Genomic DNA, 22,278 nt, shown 5'->3' on the forward strand with positions numbered 1-22,278 from the left:
TTATATTTTAATTGGTCCACTTTTGTTAGGCAAGCACATAGGAGGACTCTGCAATGGTATTCAAGCATCAGTTCTTATAACTTGCTTCCCTTTGTCCAACTCTGTCACATATTCATCTTATCTTATGTTCCAGTCATGTAAATCAATCTTCTGCTCAAATTTTCTCCCTTTGATACCAGTCCCATTTATATCTCAGCCTTCAGCACTCAGCCAAACATCATTTCTGTAATGTCTGCCCTGCATCTTCCAGACAGTTATTTGCTTCCTCCTAAGGTTCACCAGGCACGTTGTGCACATTGGAATTACAATAGTGTGTTATTCTACAGTTCAGACTCGCCTACAAGTTTGGGAGCCACTTGAGGTGGGTCAACAGCATTTCTTGACTGAGAGTTCAATAACATGTTCTCTCTATTTTTAGTATTACCTTGGATCTCTATCATTCTTTTGTTACATCAGTCCACATCTCTGCACACATGACTTTATCACCTTTTCTTTTCATGGTCCCTCCCTCTCTGTTTCTCTTCATCTTTTTGTTATTTTTCCACCTATTCTTCCTACTTTGTGAGATCTCTCCTTGTACTGATTATAACATAGAAGAATGTAAGTACATTTTATATTTATTAAGAAAAACACTTTATGCTCTTTGTCCTAAATTTTAAAATTGAATTAATGGAATATTATTTCCCTCCCTAAGAAAAATTCCAGATTCAATTGTTTTTTATATTTAAGTAGCCCTTAATTATCTTGTATTATAAACCCCAATATACAAATTTTCCTCATTTTTTATTTCATTCAACAAATATTGAGTATCTGCTGTTATCACATGAAAATGTGTTAATAAGCATTATTATTCTATGCTATTGACCCTTGTAACTCAAGAAAGTTACATTTCAGTAACAGGTATAAGTTACAGTGCCTGGTAATAAATAGTAGGCATTCAAATATTTGTTGAGTGTACAAGTGTGGATTTGATGGTTCAGAGCATTGTTTATGTATAATTTGAGGCAAATGCAGCACAAAATAAGATGCCAGCCTTAAATATCAAATGACGTCTTAGTCTAGTCATATCAAAATTTCATTTGCATTAAATCTGTGTGTATATTTTGTTGAGAAAAGCTTTCAGTGTCTTTCACCCAATAAATTTCATCCCAATAAATGCATTTTTAAATTTTTCCCATATGTAATAAAGGAAATCTACCAATGTGAACATGGTACCTCTAAGAATGGATTATGTGACATAAGTAAATGAATGTAGGTATGTCCAAAAAAAACAATGTCATTAGCCTTTCACACTCAAGTAATGGACCCAAGAGAACAGTTAATCATGTGATCATTTTGTTATCTGATCTTGTTAATTTGAATTAAAACAATATTTTGGTGACACAAATCTCTTGTCATCAGTACAGATTTAAATTCTAGCATGATTAAGAAAAATTTTTTACATAACTTTTAATTTCCTGATTTCACTCAACTATGGATGAACAGAATGTGGTGATCAGAGGGGTTGGGATTCCTGTTTTGGTTATTGTTTTGCAGTCTCATAAGGATGTTTCATATATTTGATCTTGATCTTAATTCATAATGTACATGTCTAAATACTAGGATTTAATATTTTGGGCTAATTTAAAAGAAACAACAACAACCTCTTGAAAAACAACATGACATCACCAAATGGAAGATATCTAGTCTCTAAATCTTTTGCTCTACAAATTCCTGACTACTAATGCCTCTAACTATTATGATGTCATTGTAAACTTTATTTTATAGGTGATGTTCTTTCTGGTAGCTCTAAAGTGAAATGAAATCATAAAAAGACAAGTTGTGTATCAGAAAACACCTGCAGGTTACTCAAATAGACTATTGAGTTAATGAAATATTTCCCTTAAAAAGGTTTGAGATGCCACTTGAGTCTGAAGCAATTGTACCTCTGTTATCAGTTGTTATATACAGATTTTTTGTGTTTTCATTTAAAATATGGCACTTTAAATTAACCAATGCTATTATTTTTCATTTATTTAACATTAAAATAATTTATTGCTACATAGATAGACAAATATGATAGGCAATATGTTTCAGCCAAAACAATGCCTTTCCTACAGTTCTGGCATGTCAACCTTTAGCTTGTAAATTACCCACAGCTGCAGTGATAGAATTATGATGGGTATTGTGGAAAGAGCAGACCTAGGCCTGTGCCCCACTTTTCTGGCATTAACTATCCAGATGAGCTTGAGCAGGTCATTTCACCTCTCTGAATAAACCTGCCTTTGCAGAATTGTTTTGTGACAAATAGAAAACAAAAAAATATACAGGTGTTCAGAAATGGTAACTGCTGTTACGTTTTCATTAAGCCATAGTTCTAGATATAACTTTATGAGATTAATCTGGTACATTCTCTAGTGAAATCAAGGAATCTAGAAAATGCAGTTACTGTTCATTATCTCTCTGTACATATGAATATTGCTTATATTCACTAGAGTAAGTCATGCAATTATTTTAATGAAAATATTGCTCAGGGTCTATGGTATAATGGTATTTTTCTTACTTAAGTTTTGGTGAAAAGGACAGTCTCAAACTCCACCTAGCATCTTCCGTCTATTTAATGTACCATTAGGCCATACTCCCTGGTCCTTATCAAATCCGAAAATTGAACAAAAAGCAGTAAAATAAGTGACTACTCACCCAATATTATGGAATCTGATTTAACCTGGGTTAGTCTACATCCATAATCTGAATCCAGGTTGAACTAGGACTAGATAATTGTATTTAGTCTGAATCACATCCATCCCTATTTAAACTCAGAAAAAAAGATCCTATACACCATAAGTTACATAGGACTAATAGAACTGAAATAATGTGACCACAGAAACATTGAAAATAAGAATCCAAGAGTCTAATAATTTGTCTTCCCTGTCATTGCAGAGGATTAAAGAATTTTGAAGGTGTTGGTGATACGTTATAAAGCAACAGTTCATAGAGGTAGTGGCTTAATGCATACACTATCTGAATATCCTATAGTCAAAGCAAAGGAAAACGTGAAGGGATGGGTCTGTTCCTCTCCTTGGAGTTGACCACATTCCAAGGCAGTTCCGGGCACATGCCTGGAGGCTGCGCCCAGGCCTGTCCACAGCCTCGTGCAGCTGTGGAGTTTGGAAGGCTGTTGCTGGACTGCTGGATTAGCCCCAGAATGTCAACCTCATTTTCAATTTACTGACTTGTTGCTTTATGTCATGCTGACCTTACTGTTAAACACAAGTTTGTTTGCTTTCTTTCCACTCATGGAGAAATGAGGAAAGCATTACTTTTAAGCCAGTTGAAAGTTTTAACTGACAAAGCACTTCTATGGAAATGTGAATTAAGCAGCTAAGAAAGCATACCGTGTCCATTTCTTTAAAGAAAATGTATGGTATCATTAACTCTGCAGAGTGACATCAGCATCATGGTCAATATTTAGATAGATATGAGCAAAATATTTAAATGGTAATGTAAATAGTTGTCAAATCATACACTGCAGCTTATTTTTATAATCTTTTGAAATTGCTCTTAAAACATCAAATCCTGATATACCCAGTTTAGCAAACAAATTATTCTAAATGAAACCCACTTCAATATGTTTTCCTTTAGTCGATTATACATAAAGCTTAACATCTCTTCTGTGATGTTTACTTACCTGTGAGGTTTTATTGTTATGAATTATTTATAAAAAGCATTTGCTTTAAACGTTTTGCCACTACAGATACCATTTACTGTCCTTTTCTCAGAAAAGCTTACATTTTAAAGTTCCCCCATCAAACTGTATTCCTATTAAGAAATAGTTGTTTTGTTTTCTTCATGTTTTATTATTCAGACATATCAATTAAAGGTGTTGAGCAGCATAACAGCTAATTCCATACTGATTTAATATATTTTATGCAGCTTTAACTTAGAAGGTACAAAATTGGGGTTGGGGGGAGATAATAGCAAAATAGTCAATGGACATCTGTCATAGCTTTCCTAAACTAGATTAAGAGCCAGAGATCTAAGGTCATAATATATTATATAAAAGAATGTCTTATTCTTCTAAAAGCTTTAAAACTCATGAGAAAGACAAAAGTCTCTTATAGGGAGTTAATATAAGCATACTGTGTTCTTGTCAAAACAGAGATATGCAGCTCTGCTTGTTCACCGTAGGGCAAAAATACTATCCACAATTTACTTAAAATGGTAACTCCATTTTTTGAGATAACTAGGGGTGGAAAGAGATTTTCACGACAGTCTTCAGAATTCATCACTTTAACCAATAAAGTATCTCCTTATAACCCAAGTATTTTGTGCATTTTATCTTTTCTGATATGTGCATATTCACAAGAAAACTCTGCTAGAGCAGAGTTTTTTAAATAGCTTTTCATTGAAATTTGGAGGAAAAAAAAGATGAAAAATGTAAAAGTTTTTTGTCTTTTGGAAGGAGTAAATATTACTTACAAAAGTGAAATGGGAGCTTCTCTAAACAATAGATTAAATATTTTTCCCTTGATTACTGAGCAAGCAATCATGCCAATGACACAAAACATGGGTGATTGTAGTGATAACAAGGCTAAGGCTAAATGTTAGAGAAATTATTGCTCACTATCCAAACATAAAATGTAAATGTGCTCAGAGACTTGCTTTTTGCTTCTTCAGAAAGTGCTTCATTTTCTAATTTAAGGCTACATGGTTTAGGGGGGAAAATTACAATCTCTAAGTCTCTGTTTAGTTGCCAGTTAATTGGGTGTCTTAACACAGAAAAAGAGGGGGAAAAAGAGAAATAAGAGAGATTATAAAAAGAAATTAAGAGAATAGGGAGGGGGAAAGAGGGAAGACGAGGGAGGGAGGGAGGGAGGGAGGGGAGGGAAGGAAGTTTAGAATTGGATGAGGACTGGTGACAGGGAAATATAGTTACAATATTGTTTGGTGAGTACTATGATGGAGAAAATACCAGGAACGATTGAGCACCTATGAGAGGCACCTAGCTTAAATTTAAGGGCAGTCAAAGGCTGGGAAAAAGTCTAAGCCATGATCTAAAACTGGGTTAGGAATTAGCTGAGCATGGAGAGTCAGACAATGCCAAGGCAAGGAGAAGAGTATTCCAAAAATAGTGTGCATACACAGATGAATGGTGATAGTGTGGGTGGGAGCTGATGTGAGGCTGGAGAATAAAACAAGGTCTGGGTATCAGTGGCCTTGTACACCATATTAAGTTGTGTAGTCTTAATTATACTGCAGGAGTGCATTATAATTCAGATGGGTATATAAGAAAATTCACTCTCATTGCAATATGGAGAATAGAGTTTGAGATGGCTAAATCTGGAAGTCGAATTTTTTTGAGGAAGTTATAATATTTTGATGAAAAATGATGGTCTTAAACAATGACAATTTGGGGATGATCAAAACCTCCTCCCTAATTTTCCAGAAGCTTTTAAAAACCTAACTTAGAAAGATTGACAGAACTTATGAACATAGGTGAAATATGCCATATAAACTGTCAAACACAAGCTCAGATATTTATTCTGCTGCTGTGTTGAAATTTCAAATATTTTTTTTATCAAGAAGGACTATAAAAACTAAGAAAGTTAGTTTACTAAGTTCAAGAATCTTATCTAACCAAACAATCTCTAGGCTTCCCACATATCCCCACCTTTTCATGTCGGCTGAACCTCATGGTCCTGGTCTGTGCACAAAGGTAAGACTAGAACCACTCAAGATTCAGCAAATAGGAAAGAAAGGAAAACTGAGTTCAACTAATAAATACAAACACATCCTTTATACAGATTCTTTCTTCAGATGTCATTTTCCAGTTTAACTAAAAAATGGTACACACACAAAATGCTTAATTCTCTGTAAGGGGTCTTGACTTCATGAATTCTTCACAGAGTGTGGGGAGTCTGGTGGCTGATAGAATGGGTAGCAAACTTGGCAGTTAAGAGTATATCCACCTCTTTTAGTTTCGGGGAGCCTTATTTTTGATTTCCTCATTCAGTTCCCACCAAGGACTGTTCCTCCTCTTTACTTCCATTAACCAATGGCAGCTAGGTAGAGAAAGCAGCTTATATGGAGGCAGTGGCAATGAGAAGGGGCTTCTTTCTCCTGGTCTTCATGGGCCTTGTCAGTCCCTTGCCGTGCCTGCTCAGAACCCACTGCTATCACCTCATAGCCAAGTCTATGGCTCATAGACTTACCTGTTCTTTCTTCGTCAGTGCTGCAGGGTGCTGTAACTTATCTAACTTGTTACCTTCCATTCCATGCTGGCTCAGGCCCTTATGCCCAGCTGCTCTCCCCATGTGGCCTCTGTGTGGGGATACCTTGCCCCTTGAGAAGAGCCATGGCTCACCACTTCACTGTCTGCCAAGCCCTCACTCAGCTGACACCAGGCTGAGTCCAGGCTTCTCTTGCAGATTGTACAGCCATGCACAAAAGCCACGATTTTCTTGGACTCCCCGTTACTTGTCTGGATGTTCTATTGCCCAACCCACCTCCTTCGAAACTGGGTCACTGTCATCTGACCTCCTTGCCCTACCTCTTCCTTCTTCTGAATAACAGAAGCCTCTCACTTCTTCTTCCTATCTGTCCAAGGATTCCCTCGGGTCTTACATTGAGTTTTCTTCACCTGTTCCTACTAATTCTCCTTTTGAGTCTACCTCCTGGGGATACCTTTGATATTAGAAGACCATTTTTTCCTTTTAGGAAAGTCCCATTCTCCAGACTTGTCTTGCTCGGGTCCCAAAGACCAGTGTGGAAGTCAGAAGCTGAGCATTGACTTTCTTTAAGCATTTCTACTGTAAGAGTCCTAATTCTCCATGGAGCAACATGGCTGCTTCCAACTGAGCAGGAAAAGGGCCAAGTTACAAAAAGAAAAATACAAAGAGTAATGTATTTCAACAAATACTTTCTTTAGATATGTTCTGGGAATTCAGGTGAGACTTTCTGTCAAGAGGTGACACCCTCCATCCACCTGTGTGTGCCTAAGAGCTCCTGCACTGGCTGGTGAAAAACGCATAGCTCTAAAAGTAGGTGGTAGTGGACTCGTAACAACATAATCCCTACTTATTTTCAATCTAATGCTTTATACTCTACCTGAAATATTTAGCAGACTTCTTTGCACATAGCAGATTTTTACATTTTGTTATGTTGAAATTAATGAAAAATTCAAAGTTATCCACTGTGTTCATTGTTGATAAAACTAGTATAGTGGCCCTGGCCAGGTAGCTCAGTTGGTTAGACTGTCACACCGATAAGCCAAGGTTGTGTGTTTGATCCCCTGTCAGGGCACATACAAAAATCAACCAATGAATGCATAAATAAGTGGAACAACAAATTGATCTCTCTCACAAATCAATAAATAAAAATTAAAAAATTAAAGTAGTATAATATTTGGCACATGACGCAGGGAATCATCATTCCCTCTCTTTTGGTTCTCATTGCTGCTACTCTACTTTCAGTATATAGGACAGTAAGTACATACACCAGACTTTTTAAAGAAATTTAGCCCCTATACACTTTCTTTTTCTTTTTAATATATCTTTATTGATTTCAGAGAGAGGAGGGAGAGGGGGAGAGAGAGAGAGAAACATCAATGATGAGAGAGTCATTGATCGGCTGCCTGCTGCGCGCCCCCTGCTGGGGATCGAGCCTGCAACCTGGTCATATGCCCTGACCAGGAATCAAACCTCGATCTCCTGGATCATAGGTTGACGCTCAACCACTGAGCCACTCCGGCTGGGCCCCTATACACTTTTTGAGCCAGTTTCACATACCTACTGCCATATTTCTGAGAGGGCAAGACAATATTTGCAAGCACACTGGAATGAGATTTTTGCCAAGAAAGTGACTCTCCCTCACCAGGATGTGACTGGCACTGGTTGCCAGGCGATGGTTGGTTGCCAAATGCAAAGCTGTAAAAACTAGATGATAGTGGGAACCTAACAACATTACCATTACTTTCTATATAATTTCTGTTTTTAAAGTAAAGGTGGATTTCAGAAAATTTATTTTGCGAGTCACAGGAGAAAATGGAGTCAGTCTGCTCTACTTGACAAATGTCTAACATTGAATTGGCTGGTGGTTTGAAATGAATCATCTTCAAATAATATATTTTCTTAAAAATAATTTACCACTAATTCTTATTATTTTTATTACTATTCTGTATGATAAGAATAATTCATTTCTATATATCTCTTTATTAATGAATTAGAGTACCCCAAACCTCAAAATAATTATATGCAGTTATATACAAGGTACTTAAGAATCATCAGTACATTTCCTCTTTACCAGTCACTTTAAATTTATAACCAGCATTTCAGTTTGTACAATAGTATACATGGCATAGGGTGAGATATTAATATGGATGGTATGGCATTATGTAGACAATATCCTTGACTGTGTGTACATTTTAACGAAACAAGGAATGAATCTCAGACAAATTGAGTACAACTGATTGTTCACAAAGACAATACACTCAACTGGTATCTAGTATGTTTCAATAAAGCACTGTTTTGGTTACATTGGTAAAGTAAAAAGGTTGATATTTTTATACAATTATATAAATTTTCCTATGAAATTTAATGCACTTAAAGTGAAAGAGAATGTAATCTAACTTAATAACAAAGTATTTCAGGCTCTTGTGCATTGGTTTCATTACTAGGAATACAATTTTTATATATTTTATATATTCTAATATAATACTGAAAATATGCAAATGTTCTCCTTTCGTGAATAAAATAAGTGCCTAGAATGTATAAGGAACCTCATGTATAAGAATGTATATGGAACCTATTTAAGGCCTTAAATGCTAGTAATGTGGAGACACAAAGACAAAAGTGTAGAATAGATTTCTTGCTTTTAAGTTCCAGGTGATAAAGATGTCAGATATTGTGTGAGACTTAAACATACTTTTTCTTATTCAATCAGCTACATTTGGAGTAGATTGGAGAAACCAGAAAGTTTTATTGGATTATTTGACCATGAAAATGTTCCTATAACATTTAAAAAAATTATTTCATTTATTCTTCAATGCTGTTCTCAGTTTTTTGAATTATAGAATTCTAAAATGCTGTTCTCATATTCAGAATTACAAACTTAATTGATGTTGAGAAATTATGTTTATCTTTGAAACTATATGCTATATTTATTGTAAATATCTGCTTCTGATGGTTTGTGGAGTTTTTCTAATTTACATTTAAGTTAACTAATGAATAAAGAGAAAACGTGGTCAATGGTCTTGGGTGTAAATACATGTGACACTCTTCTCTGGTGTCAGTCACTATAACAAGCTAAAGAGTGTCCATACCCTTCTACCTAGTTTTTAAAAGCAACATTTTATTTAAATGGTAGGATGTTATATATTTACCTCATCAGATGAGGTCAAATTCCAACCTATAAATGATCTAAATCAAGTAAACAGAATATTTTGACTTTATAAAATGCACAGATCTGTGATCAGTGATCTTGAGCACTTTGGACTTCATAAGCATTAAACAGCTAAAGCTCTCTGTTTTCATACCTGAATGAAATCAGCTGAATATAGTTGTGCTGTGATAGCAGGACAGCCCAGCGTTGAAGAGCATATATTCTGGAGCCTGTCTCAGTCTGCTTACAGGCTGTACCATTTGCTACCTTCACCTCTCTGACTCAGTTTCCATATATGTGAAATGGGCATAAGAATAGTACCTCTCTCACAGGTTTGTTAAGAGGATTAAAGGAATTAGTATAAGTGCCTTGCCTGGCATAGTACACACTGTCTGGGTGTTTTATCCAATTCAAATGGCTTTTTCTTTAATAGACAGACAATTAAGGATTCAGAGGACATTTAGATTTTTATCTCACATAAAACTCATAAGCAATAGTAATTTTTAATTTTTGACATCATGTGAAATCCAATAGTGTGGTATTCATCAAAGTAAGTTTTTTTAGCAAATGAGATTAACGATGGACTATTGTCTTAAATAAAAAAAAATGATCACAAATATATCAATAAAACTCTACCAGTGTAGCCACAATTCTTCAATTCCTGCACTTGAGGCAGTTTCCATTTAAAGCAGATTGGACTAACCAAATCTATAGCAGCCTCTCTCCTTCTCCCCAATAAATAATGTCTCTTTGAAAAGAAGTATGTAGGAAAAGAAAGAAAATAATTTTTAAATGTATTACAATGCTTAATAAAACAATACTACTGGAAAATCTATTTGTAAAATACTTAAGTTTAACTTTAAATTATGAATCTAAAAGTTCATTCTGTTGGGATTAAAGGACTTCAATATTATTTACAGAGTATCTCAGAAATTACTATGGGACCAAAGTTACATCCTGATTTTGAGAATAATGTTCTGTGTTGTTCTCACGCATGATGAACAGCCTGGAAATTTAAAATTTTTTTTCACAATAAAACAAGTCAGATCACTGAATAAAATATGTTAAAAGGAGAATAAAATAATATCCAACATTAAACATTTTTAACCATTGTGTGTGGTAATGTGTGTAGCATATTTTTTGATTTGCCTTCTGTATTTTATTTTCTTACTGTGGAAAAGCCAACTATAATGTATTTTATTGATTTTTCACATTTTAAGATCTCTAAAACCAGGATGCATCTTATAATTAATGTTATATTCAATGCCATCAGCCAAATGGAAGTCATACCCAGTTGAGTGAAAACCTTCCCTTGACACTTGCTGGTAGGATCGAAAAACATCCCTAATATCAATGAAATATGGTGTGTGTATATATATATTAATTCTTCCTAAAATGTCACGGCTTCTACTTCTTTTAATCTGTATTAATATTAATTTCTATTTATTATAGACCAGTAATCAATATGCATTCAACAGGTGTTACTGTGGGGTTTTTTTAACTGTCAGTTATTTGAGTAGCTACTATGCACCAGGCCTTGTACTAGGGAGGTATTGTACGTATATTATCTCTAGTGCTTACAATAATCTTTTAATCTAAATACTGTGAGTTTCATTTTATAGAAGAGGAAAGAGTTTCAGAGTAGTTCATTAAATTTGAAAAACAGTTTCTTGCAAATAAATTGCTCTTCCAAAAAGAAAAGAGTGTCTGCCACATTTTTCCAAATTGAATTCTTTTTCCTGGCATACATAGTATATCTTTGGTAGTTTTTATTTGAAAGATTAAGAAACTTAAAGTAATCAATATTAATAAATGGGCTGCCTATTTAAGCCTCGTCAAAATGAATCAGCTTTGGAATCTTAATAAAACTATAAAGAGTTTTTTGGGGGGAAAAGACAATTTTCCTAGGAAACCCAAATATAACTAGCTCATAGTTCCCAACACCACATCCTGTGCTGAACAATGTATAAAGTATGATGAATTTATCATCCTTGAAAGTCAAAGTTTCTCTGATTTGACTCATAGTTTCAGGGTAGCTCCAGAAGTCTACCCTGGATAGAAATTTGAGGATAAATTCATATTCTCAATATTGCCATTATTGTATTTACAAATAGTTCTGATAAAGTTGATACCTTAATGCCTGTCCTAATTCAAAGCTTTCATTTTTTATGTTTTAATTCTTATGGAACAGAAGGTTAAGAAAAACAACCATCTCCTACTTATTTAAAGGTAAGACACATGTAAACACCAAGGTGTTCTGTTGAAAAACACTTAAAGTTAGGCCACATGCTGGACAGGGAAAAAAATGCTGCATATATCAGATTATTAATAGAATTTATATTTAAATTTTGAAATTAATTCTCCCTTAATTTATTAAAACCATTTTAGCATAACTGCACAATAAAAATGTTTCCCTTAAGTAATATTTAAATCTGACCAATCTGGACGATGTAGAACAGAGGAAATGTTTTTACTTGTCAGATGTATTTTGATTTTCACAAATCTTACACATTTCCTGATGATCGCAGTGCTTCAACGATGTAGTGTTCTTACTAAACCATTAGAGTCATGAAAAATTCATGAAAGAAAATAATTTTAAGAACTTGAGTCACTGTCAAGAAATTGTTAGATTTCATGAAAATTTTTACGATTTACAATCATTATTATAAAGTTATTCAAGTTCTTAAATGATATTCACATGTTGAAATTATGCATAGTTAAAAACATATGACATAAATTATTACAAAACGAGAAAATATAGAATAAGGTGAAAAATCTAAGAATTATGCAAGAAAATGCAAACCGAGGGGAAAACTACTATGTGATATCCACATTAGTTTAGCCAATGGGTATTTACATTTAGCTTGGTCAAATTTCCAAATTTTGGTGGAGTGTTTGTTGTGTTGATTTATGAAAAGTATAATTCTCACTAAGAATTTCTAAAATGCATAACACAACAATAACCTGATGGATAAAAGGTTAAGGTCCACAGGCAGGAATGGAGGTAACTAATGAGCCAGACCACGCACGCCTGTGAATGACCCGGAGCAAGCCCAAGCACAGCTTCAAATGGTGGTTACCAGCACTCAAATACATGCAGTAAAACAAACAGCAGCGCTCCACTCACTCAGTTTTTAAAAACAGGTTTGTCACTTCCATGAAATGTCATGCTTTGTGGTCTTAGTAATCTATCTTCCATTCTCTGAACTCCAGTGTCCTCACGTATCAAACAGAATTCTTTCAAAGGAGAGCTTTGTGTTTAAATGAGATAGTGCCTATAAAACTTCTCCACAGACTATAAAGCATCCTGCAAACATAATTTCTCTAAGCAATAGCTAAGCACATGCTAAAAATTCTTACCAGTTAGAACATGTATTCTACAATGTTGAGAAATTAATCTTAGTCACCAGATACATGATTTTTAATAACCCAAAACACTCAGCTTACTGATACAGCTATTTGTTTAAAAGCCCTAAAACCCTATACCTACCTTTCTCCTTCCCCCACCCCCCGCCCCCCAAATTAGAATGCTGATCTGGCAAAGAAGCCATGGCACCTGAGAGAAGGCAGTTTGTGTGGAAGCCCATGGGGAGGATGGGATCCTCAAGTCCTCTGGCCGTGCAGACTGCTCACGCTCCCGTGCAGCTCGGGCGGCCACTGTCCCTGTAGGCCTGTGCCCTGCAATGGGAGATCCCTGAGGAGCTGCTGCTTGAAAAATGTGATGTCACAAGTGGTTGATTGCACATCCGCATGAATGTTTCGTTTCCTCCTTCCAAACAGAGAATCATAGTCATGACTATTAAGAGACCTTCCTTTCAAGCAAATTTTATGAAAATAAAGCATTTTATTATTGAAAGTTTGTATATCCTTTAAAACAGAAGTATTCTCTGGAAGTAGCTCAGTTAATAGAGTATTTTCTGAAGGAAACTGGCTTAAGTAGAGGTGATCTGGCTACAGGAAGAGGTTATTGTTTGTTCCTACATTATCTGATTTGGCTACCTAAACAGGGCTGAATTCACCTGATTTCTTGCCCGGTGGTTTATTTCATTTTTACTGTGTAGCTACAAAATGTATTTCTTCAAGAACTAAGGAAATGCTATAGTTACATTCAGGGGCTATTCATACTTCACATAATTTTCATATTTTAAAAAACTTTTGCATAGAATAAAATTACATTTATCATGTGGAGCTATATTGCTTTAACGTCTTACTTTCCCAAGTTATCTCTACTTAAGTAGGCCTACATTGAAATTAACCTGGAATAGGAAATGTCTCTTCTTAATTCTGTGTGAATGCATGAGGGGAGATGACGTACACAGTGATCTAGAGAAATATAAACGTGTTTTTCACAAGAGAACAAAAGTTATCAAGCAGGCTAAAATACAGGGGCGTTTGGAAGTGTATGAAAAAAAGGTTGTAAGCTGCACTCTGACACTTCTTATTGAGCTAGTGTGAGTTACCTACCCTTTCTGAAACTCACTTTCCCTCTCTGAAAAACGAGGGTCCATGATATATATGTTTCTCAAAAATTTTGGAAATCATAGTCTATTAACTTCATTTCAGACTCCTTCACTATGTCTTTCCTTGGTATTGAAATCTGGACAGCAGTGGCTCAATCTAACTCTAACAGATTCTTATTTAATTTATGCTGTGCACGCTTGCCTTGTTTAAGCTCATGCAATTTCAACCTGTTTATAATTTCTGAAAAAAGAATGCAAGAAACATTTAGCCTCTTTTTATTTTCAACATATCTATTAATAATTTGAAGTAATTTGTGGTACTTACAAAATTTCCCAAATGTTTTATGCTGGTTTTACTCATTTAATTATAAAATTGATTAGCTTTAGTATATAACATTAATGATTCTTAAAATATTTATACTTCAATATGTGATACTTTCAAAACTAATGTATTTTCCCTGCTTTTAAATCCTATTTTTTCTGTACTCTATTTTCAGTAAATTTTAACTACCTTTTAAAAAGCAATTTTTCTTTGTCTTTCCATCTGCTCCCCACCCACTCCCTTTAATAGCACCTTTGGTTCTGAGAACAAATAATGTTTTCTATTATACTTTCTTATAATTGCATCTGACATTACAATTCAAAATGTTGACTTTTAATTCTTTCCTGCTAAATTCAGACAATGACATTGTTTGTTTGCTTGTTTGTTTTTTAATGGCTATATTTTATTATTTCCTTGGTCAACTTTGTGCTTCAAATCTTTTCAGGAAACTCAATCGCAAAAGTATGCTTCCAGGTGACACAAGATACAAAGTTTTAACACAGTAGTGAAATAGTGTAAATTATAAAAACAATCGTTTTAATCACTCAAAATAATAAGCAACTAACTTTAAACCATACCCCAAGGATACACTGTTTAAACAAAAATATGAAAGTTTATTTTATTGATTATACCAAAATTAATTGTAAAATAAATTTCAACTGAAGATTTTGACAGTGCATGCTAAATGTAAAAATTAGCTATTTAAAAATTATCTTCAAGATATGTATTTCAAATACGAGTCTTCTGTATTAATTTGAAAGCCATTATGTTTTAATTTGTTCTTTGAATCTATATGAAATTTTTGGACAGAAGAACCCATACCTCTAGAGTGTGTGTAAATTAATTCATCTTGTAACAAACAGCGATTTATCATTTGAAACATTACTGTTAAAATGCAGCTACTTCTGATGTATTTTATTCATTTCTGCATATCAAAGTCATTATTTTCACCATATTTCAAACTCCACAATCCTGTATCTAAATTGATTCTTCTTACTCAGCTTCATGTTGCCCTTGAAATATCTTATTGCTTATAAATATTATGTTTATCCTTTTGTCTGTTTGTGTGTTTCTTCCTCAGTATACTGTTTAAGCTGATTTAAAATAAAAATATGCCCAGAGAGTCATAGGGACATTAGAGTTACACAGACATCAAAAATCATCTGGTCCATGGGCTCTCTATCTGTGGTCCAAGGACTGGCTTTGAGGCAGCTTAAATTCCAACACAGTCTGCGTGTAATTTTAGTGCCTGTGTGTACATGTGTTATCCATTGCTTTCATTAACTTCTCAGAAGGGGCAGCAACAAAAAGCATATTAAGAAACAAATCTATTCCACCACCTTGTTTTCCAAATAAAGAATTTGAGACTCAAGTGAGCATGCAAGTCATCCAAGGTCATAGAGGGTATAAATGTAAGAGTTGGATCCGGGAACTGATTTGTAGGTTGACCCCTGAATATGATTGATCTAGCAGAGCTCCCAACAGAACTGGCTTTTCAGCTGACATAAGAGGCCAGTAAATTGTGGCTTTCCCTTAAGTTTGTTCACATAGAGCTGAAGTAGTGAAGTTAACCTTTCATTTCTTTCTTTTTTTTTTTTTAAATATATCTTTATTGATTTCAGACAGAGGAAAGGAGAGGGAGAGAGAGAGAGACAGAAACATCAATGATGAGAGAGTCATTGATCGAGCCCGCAACCCGGGCATGTGCCCTGGCCGGGAATCGAACCCCGATCGCCTGGATCCTAGGTCGATGCTCAACCGCTGAGCCACGCCCGGCCGGGCAACCTTTCATTTCAATTAGCATCACAATATTATTACATTACAACTATAATGTAATTATAATTTATTATCCATACTTTATGTCTTAAAATATGGATTTATGGAAAAACTGAAATGAACTCTCATATTTGTGAAGATAAATGGAGTTCATTGGGGACACAATAAACCTCTGACCATTCTTTTTTCTCAATCAAAAGAAATAATAGATGTAGGCACTTCTGCACCACTGATTATGATCTTTAACCTGTGCATTAGTAGATGTCTATAATCTTTTCTTTCTTATTCTTTGGGGTTAGAGGGGAGAAAAGTAAAAACAAAAGTCAGGCCCTGATTGGGCAGCTCAGCTGGTTGGAGCATAGTGCCATACACCAAAAGGTTGTGAGTTTGATTCCCAGTCAGGGCACATACCTAGGTTGTGGGTTTGATCCCAGTCAGGGTACGTGGGGGAGACAACCAATCGATGTTTCTTTCTCACATCTCTCTCTCTCTTTCTCTCTCCTGTTCTCTCTTTTTAAAAATCCATAAGGAACATATCCTTGACGATTTAAAAAAAAACTCAGAATAAAGTTTAATAAAGAGTTTATCAGTTTGGGAACTTTGTATCTCACCACTAATGTGTACAAAACTCAGTGTGGTGATTCCAAATATATAATGAAGAGAGGAATGATCTCTAGAATATACATTTTGTTTTGAAATATTTCAAAGCATAGTTTAGTAGGTCTAGAAACAGACTGAAGCTGCATTGTCTTTCAAAAGTGACCATGATTAAAAAAAAAAAAAGATTTAGGTTATCATTTAAATACTTGATCTGGTCATTATTAAAATCAAATCCAATTTTAATGAAGACCTAAATTAGTTAAAAATGATGGGAGGAATGCAATAGAAAACATTTCTTCAGACCAAATAAGATCCTGAAAATGTCAGGAAGGAATGTGCTTCACAGTTTTCTAAGGCACTCACTAACATGCATTGAGCAACTATTATGTACCATCCAAGAATTTACAACGTTATCTAAATAGAAGGCAATGCTCACCCACTATTACATCATGGTCTTATTAGAGATAAAGAATATTGCACACATGAGAAATTCAAGGAAATTTAAGCTATAATATAAATAAATATTAAATCATAGGCTTTAATTCTAATGTTCAGGTTCAGAGAAGAGAAAGGCTAGTGTAGACCAGAGGAACCTAGTCTGAAACTGAGTCAGTTGGAGTTGGACAGGTTGACTAAAATGGAAATAGCAAGTCAAAGTTACAGCATGAAACTCCTTATAGGAGGAAACTTTCTTCAGACAAAGGTAATGAAAGAGCCAATCGAGATAGAAAACATGTTGTACTGGCTGGGTTACATGTTGGTCTAGCTCAGTTGGTTAGACCGTCATCCTGATACGCCAAGGTTGTGGGTTTGATCGCTGGTCAGGGTACATACAAGAATCAACCAATGAATGCATTAATAAGCAGAACAACAAACTGATGTTTCTCTCTTTCTCCATTCTTTTCTCTCTCTAAAATCACAAAATAAAAAATTTTTAAAAATAGAAAACATGTCTGAGAACTTCATGTTATAAAAAACTACAGAGAAGTTAATTAAGCAAGAAAGAAGGGGTTTAAGACATCTTAAGTAGGAAAACTACCATGGTTTGATAGTATCATAAAGAGATGTTAAATAAATGAGAAAAATAGGAAATATTGAATAAGAAAAGAAAACTTAGAACTTGAGAAAGTTAAATAGGTAATATGACATTAAAAATGCCACAGTAAATAAATCTTGTCCCTGCAGCCATCCGCAAGGGCATTTAGTTTAGGCATTATTTAATAGCTATTTCTTTCTCACAAATGTAGCTGCTGTTATGACTTATTTTTATGTTTCCTTTTCAAACAAAAATTTCAACATCTGAGGAACTCAAACTACAGTAAATCAACGGAGTGGCAACTCACTTTATGAGAACAGCCTACCCAAAGAGAGAGAGAGCGCATACACACTAAGGGGGTGGGGGCAGTCTCATAGCCGACTGTGGTCCCTTATAAGGTCATACTTAATTCACTGCCAGGAGCAGCAACTGAAAAAAATATAACTCAGCTCCTCAATTACATTAACAAAGGTTTCAGCTTCCTATGTACAGTACTTTTAAGTCTTTTCTGTGTTCTAAATCTGAAAGTCAATGAGCATTCCCATGAATCTTTGCGTGTTTATATCAAAAGTACAATGTGAACTTTGGCAAAGGAAGTGGCTCTGGGTTAGCTGGGCTTTTTAGGTTGTTACTGTAAATACAATGGAAAGCTAGCTAATTTCACACTATTGCTAAAGAATTAAAGAATATGTTTGTAAATGGCACCCAAAGACTCAGAAGTGATCCCAGAGAGAGCTGTGAAAGATTTATTTTTCCACCCATAACTGCTTAGTTGTCTCCAGTTCTTCCTTAGGGCATTTCCCACATGTTTGCAGGGGCCTTGTGAACTGAGTCAGCCCAGGCAGGCTGCGCTAGCTCCCCCAGCCCAGCCTGTTTGCTGCACGCCTGCACCTGTCCACACTCACTCCCTACAAACCCACACTCAGTGAACTGCCTCTGAGGAAGCAGCTGATCAATCAATACTCTAAGAAGTAAATGAAAGGATACACCTTCCTGGGGCACTTGTCTATCAAAAGAAAACGTGCTGCATCCGTCCATAGGGAATGGTGTATTTCTGTTATCAGGCACGAGCCTCTTGGAGAGGTTTTTGGGTGCTAAAGTCTTGGAATTTAGGTTAATAAAAAGGTTTTTTGAGAGGATTATAGTTTTGTGGATGACAGTAACTATGGCTAGAAGTTGTTTGACAATGATTAAAGTCTAATGTCTCTCCAATTACAGCTATGAGAGAAGATGCAAATATTTTCCAATAAGGCTACAAATGTTGCACATATGCATTCACATCTGCAAGAGGGTCCTGCTAACACTTTTATATAAATTTGTATTGATTTCTTAGAGGTCTGTTTGAGATCTAGAGAGATAAAAAAAGGCAGTAAATGTGTTTGAGAGTCCACAATTCCTGTTTATTTTTGGCAGTGTCCAAACAAACATCTTACAAATAACAGGCTCCAGGGCAAGAAATGGCTGAGACCATTCCTTTGCCCATTGCATAAAGACTTTAAAACTTTAGGAGGTTTTCAAGGAAACCAAAGTTGAACCTTGTCTTTTACCCGAGAGGTTTGAGGGCATAATGAGTTGGGTGTTGAAGGACCACGTATAGTCCAGAGTGAATCAGGATGCAGCTCAGAGCTCCATGTGGCCAACCAACACCTACCATCTTCTCTCTCCCTGGAGCTTTGGGGAGCTGGGGTTTTTTTGGATTTTTTTTTTTTTCATTCTTGAAGGTCAAAAAGAGGTGCCTCATTAGAAATATGCTTTTAAAAAGTACATTATATTTGAATACGAGCATTTGGCCACATAAGAATAAGTTTTAACATATGTAAATTGCCCATGTGACCAGGCAAATTATACAAATAAGACATACTAAATTAGGTATAATTCTTAAGTTGAAAACAGATAAAGAGAAATAAGAACCATGAAATTAATGGTGAAAATCTGTCGGATACTAAGGTACCTACCCTTCATTGTTGGAATCCCATGTGTCCTTTGCTTTATTTGTCTTTTCAATCTTTCTCATCATTCAAGGATTAAATCAAAATTTCCTTCCCCATGATGACCTCCTTAATCCTCACAGTAAGAAATAATCTCCTCTTCCTAGACCTGTTTAAATCTGGCGGCCACAGAAAACTGACACAAAAGACTAGGGGACACTAGAGAGACTTTGCTGAGAACTAGAGGGCAACACTCCTTGGTCAGTTTTGCTTCTCCTAAACACAGCTATTTATTCAAATAGCACATGAAATATCTATTAAGCATGGAAATGTTTTAGCAAATAAGATTCTTAGCTTGGGTAAGAATTTTAGAAATTTGAAGCAATTTGTAATCTAAATATTGAATGATGTTCCCTCCTACCTCATGCTATTTCTTTCACTTATCTATTAACATACTTGCTATAGGATTACTGTTTCATTCATAACAAGGCTCAGAAACCTTTGCTGTGTAAAGCATGAGAACTAAAAACAAAATAGGTATTAAATCTTATCATGAAATAGAAATAGTAATTCAAATTATGCCCCTCAGTAATGTCTAGCAGGGGTGGGGAACATCCAGCCCGTGCGTTGTATGTATATGGCCCACGAAATCATTTGGTCTGGCCCTGCCAAGGTCTCACCAAAGAGAAGTTCCAGCCACCACATTAGGGGTGAATTAGTTAAATGTTTGACCAAATATAGCAGTCTAAGTTTTAAGTTGATAATTTTGTACGGCCTACAAATGATGTTATAAATATCTAAATGGCCCTTGGCAGGGAAACGGTTCCCCACTCCTGATGGGAATCTCATGCCGTTGGAATAAAAAATTAACTTACTTTGTCATCTTTGCTTTTTTCAAGCTGCAGCTGAACCATTAATAACTCCTTATATTTGTATCGATCTCTCCCATTTGAAAAGCTTCCACAATCGCTGCCTCATGTCCATTATCTCATCTGGAAAAGCATCCCTGGTAGAAAGCAGGCATTTATTTTCTGCCTTTTTGAAGTGCCAAAAATGAAGCTCAGAGAGATGGGATGCCTTATCAAAAGCAATAGCAGAGCTGGAGAGGCAAATGCGGTCTTGACCACTCTCCTGGCCCATTTTCCTCCTGTCCCTCAGCTCTGCATTTGCTTAGAGGTTGCACCACCCTCTTCCTTTATAGAGCAGGTCAGTTTGAAAAATAATCTCTCTCTCTTCTGAACTATTACAGAGACACTGGATGCCAGTCACAAGCTGCCTACGACAGAGATTTAATCTGTTAAACTGTGTTCTAGAATTGAAAATGACTGAAAAAGCTTTAAGCAAGTATACCTAATTTTGGAAGTCTGGTATTTGAAACGCTGTTTCTCTGTCATTGCTGTGCCCCCCCCCCCCCCCCCCAGCGTTGCTAGCAACATGGAAGGTTCCTATTTAGTGTTTTTGATCCTGTGCCGGAGAATGCACACCTATTAAATTGATACATGGAATTGCATTTTTAAACCAATCATTTGCTACAACCAAAAACCCAGCACACCATCAGCCTAGTTCTGCATCATCATGAACAGGAAGATTGTCTCAGTCTTAGTGGAAAATCTATTCCTTAACTGGAGCTAAAAGAAGCAACAGAAATCAGTAACTACCCATGGTTCTGAAGAAAAAAGTAAAGGGATTTTAAGATTATTGTGGTTTCTTGTTATTGCAGTTTCTTACATTTTTTTCCACATGTGTAGAATTTAGGTAACACTTATTTTCCAGGATTGACATAAGAACTAAATGATTATAATAATAATTATTATAGCAATACCTACTCTTCATTAAGGACTATTTCATGTTTTATGTAATACTAGCAATCTATGCGGTATCTTATTAGTACCCCCGTGTTACAGGTTAGAATACTGAGGTTTAGAAAATCAAGATCAGAAAGTGCATCTTCAGAGTTTAACTTGGACTCTATCTGCCCCTGAAAGATAATATACTAGAAAAAGGTAAAACCATCAGTAGAGGGTGGCTCTTGAAAGAGTAAAAACAAAACAACATGCAAGCAAGACAATTCTGTGAAAGTGTAAAGACAAAGAGATTCTCATCCAGAGAACAGAAAATTCTTTTTTTTTCTCTTCTTTTTTTATTGAGCCCTCCTATTGTTGTATGAAGAGGGAAAGCAGCAGCTACAGAATTACTTCTCTGGCGTGGGGAGGGTCTGGAAATCTACACCCCAGAAGTGAAATTTTCACAGCAGCTAGGCTAGCACGGCCTAGGTCAGGCAGCCCTCCTTTTCTCTGCGATGGCCCCTCCCCTGCTCCCCACCCCGTCACTGTTCCACTCCTACTCAGAAACAAGCGGATCCACACCATGAGGAGTCGGGATTTTCAAAGAGTTGATTCTAATAGATTTAATCTGTGTTTAGAGTTGGTTCTAACAGATTTAATCTGTGGTTAGAGAAGCATCTGTAAAATCCCACCTCAGCATAAATATGTGGCCTCCCTGGTCAGAACAAAGCAACAGCAGAGAAATTTCATCTCTCCCCCAAGGTGATGCTACCAAAACTAAAACATAAAATAGAGATCAGGATTAAAGTGTCCAGGCACTAAGATTACAATGAACGTGCTTCACATGCACAAACACTGAATGGTACTGGAGGAAAAACAAGAGGGCGGCGTAGGACACAGCTGCACCCGCCGCCTCCCGCAACCACATCAAAATTACAACTAAACACAGAACCACCGTCACTCAGGGCTCCTGAGATCTGGCTGAACAGAAGCCCCACAACCAGGGAGCTGAAGG

This window comes from Miniopterus natalensis, chromosome 11, assembly GCF_054644295.1.
Source record: "Miniopterus natalensis isolate mMinNat1 chromosome 11, mMinNat1.hap1, whole genome shotgun sequence".
In the NCBI taxonomy this organism is placed as follows: Eukaryota; Metazoa; Chordata; class Mammalia; order Chiroptera; family Miniopteridae; genus Miniopterus; species Miniopterus natalensis.